The sequence below is a fragment of the Fukomys damarensis genome, unplaced genomic scaffold, assembly GCF_012274545.1.
Source record: "Fukomys damarensis isolate Sample0158 unplaced genomic scaffold, DMR_v1.0_HiC HiC_scaffold_5, whole genome shotgun sequence".
NCBI classification, from domain to species: domain Eukaryota; kingdom Metazoa; phylum Chordata; class Mammalia; order Rodentia; family Bathyergidae; genus Fukomys; species Fukomys damarensis.
In genome coordinates, this window is record NW_022900917.1 from 9,519,128 (window position 1) to 9,521,451 (window position 2,324).

The 2,324-nt window shown below is 36.1% G+C and overlaps 1 non-coding gene across 1 annotated transcript; it reads left to right on the forward strand.

Moving 5' to 3' along the window:
• The first annotated feature begins 672 nt into the window (after nucleotides 1-672).
• Nucleotides 673-862, forward strand: LOC117285074. The gene has a single exon (XR_004516083.1). It is a non-coding gene; the product is annotated as a U2 spliceosomal RNA (small nuclear RNA).
• The last annotated feature ends 1,462 nt before the right edge of the window (nucleotides 863-2,324 follow it).

Sequence of the window (2,324 nt, forward strand, 5' to 3'; positions counted from 1 at the left end):
ATGTCCACTTCACTCTCTGTGCACTGTGTAGCTTGGACTTCGCAGAAGTTCAGTGGGGAACGTAATAGAAGTTATCTAATAAGACTGTGAGCTTTCACTGAATAAACACATGTATATATCTTAGAAATGTACCTAGTGCAACGTAACAGCCAATATATATTGCTTCTCGACTATTTGTTTTGCTATGGTTCAAAATAGAACAAAGTTTTTCAAAGTCATTTGGTGAACATTAAAGTTTCAGAAACTTTTAGCTAAACCTTATTTTTGTTTTAATTGATATGTATTACAACCCTATGAAAAATAAATGAAAAAAATGAAAAGAGAAATTCATCTCTATTATATCCATTCCCACTTTTTCGAAACCACTAGCAACAATCTGAAGTATATTTTCCCAGATTCTTTTCTATTCATACACAGATGACTTCACTATACAAACATTCCTTTGAAATTGCTTTAAAAATTATTCTAAAATAAATAACACAACCTTTTCAGATTAAACATATAGATCTGCTTCTATATTTTAATTAGGACATGTTATTCTATATATATTATAAAATCCCTCCTTGAATAATATTAAATTTGACTCTAAATTTGCTATTTCAAACATGGCAGCCAATAACATTCTGATACACTCATCAAAAACAAAAACTGGCCCCAAAGGCTCAGTTGAGAACTGCAATTTCAACCCTTGGGTGAAGATCTGGTGTAGCATCGGTTTTTATCAGTTTAATATCTGATTTGCTCCATCCAAGGGAAAGGTATTAGAAGGATTTTTAGAAAGAGGAGATGAAGTGGGGTTTGCTCCATCAACTCTGTGCAATTGTGTTGGTATTAAAATGCTTTCAGGGATTATGGACATATTAAAACAAAAACAGATTCAAAGAATGAAAACCACAGGTTCATCTAGTTTGACTTCCTTATCATGTAGAAAATTTAAACAAAAGCATGAGTCGACATTGATAAATCAGGAGAATTTAAATGAATTTCCTGAATTTTGGCTTCCCTAAAATACTTAAAGATCAACAATCTCCATGTCTGGTGTTTCACATTTCAATAAATAACTTTGATAAAGTAAGGCTTTTACATTAATGAATTCACACTTACTCCTCCTGTTCCATCTCTATTACCCCTCACTTGGTTGGTTTTCCTTTGTTAAGGGATCCGTGTTGTTTTCCTAAGCCTTTAAGTTTGTGATCTATGAGATGCATCATTAAACATTTGGATCAGTATTACTAAACTAGAGTCAAAATATTGAGACTTCTGGGTCAAAGGGTGGATCATGCTACCTACTTGTTAGCCCTGTGGAATCATTTTTCAAGTTATAGTTAAAGGCTCTGAATATTTTTTCTTCCAGACTCTTGGATAGAAATAAATGCAACATCAGTCAAGTAGAAGGAAAGACCTTTTGCAGATCCCGGAACCACAGAAACTTATCTCAAGGTCTGATAAGCTGAAACTCAGGGTTATGTATGAACTTGGGTCATCAGGCAACAGATACAGAGCCTAAAGGCTGGTCAGAGAACCGTGGGTAGAGCTCAGAGAACCAATGAGTGCTCTTGATGTCCCCAGGGAAGCCATGAGTATCCTGAACTTGGTGGGGTGGAAAGGACATGATTTTCTGGAGCTTCTGGATGCCCCTCTCTTTGAACTGGCCTCTTAAAAGGCAACACAGCTGTGCGGGGATGGTCACTGCTCACATCGCTGCTGCAATGCAGGGTCAGAGTAGAAATCAAAGCTCTCTGGCCATGTTGTGTCCCTTCATCCTCCAATCATCTGAATGTGCCTCCTGTGGGCCAAAACTTGTAGCCTCCAGATTAGGACAAATGCATCCAGTTACCTCACAGGAGTCCAAGCAGGAGGTGGAGATTATAGCATGGCAGAAGCGTGCAAAGGCAGAACAACTAGCCTAGGCTGTCTGGTCTCAATTGTCCTAAAATATTTGCTGCATTATCTTTTGTGATCATTACATATTTTTTCCTAAAAATAATATTAAGTTATCTAACCATGAAAGTCTGTACTTTATAAACATTTATTGCAACCCTTTTAAATTATTAAAGCACACATGGGAAAACTCTCACAAGATAGTAATCAGATACATAGAAAAGTCATTATCAATTTGAAAAATAGATATTTTTAAAAAATTCATGTGGAATTCATTCAACTTTTTGGCTTTACCAACAATAAGATGAAAATATAAGGGAAGCTTTTATATGCTCTTCACAAAAATATACGAGGAATAGATTTGTCAAGGGGGACCTCTCATGTACCTCATTAATAGATCTGCCTAGGCAGTGAGTAGAGTTTCAGAGAGAGGGCTTTGGAAG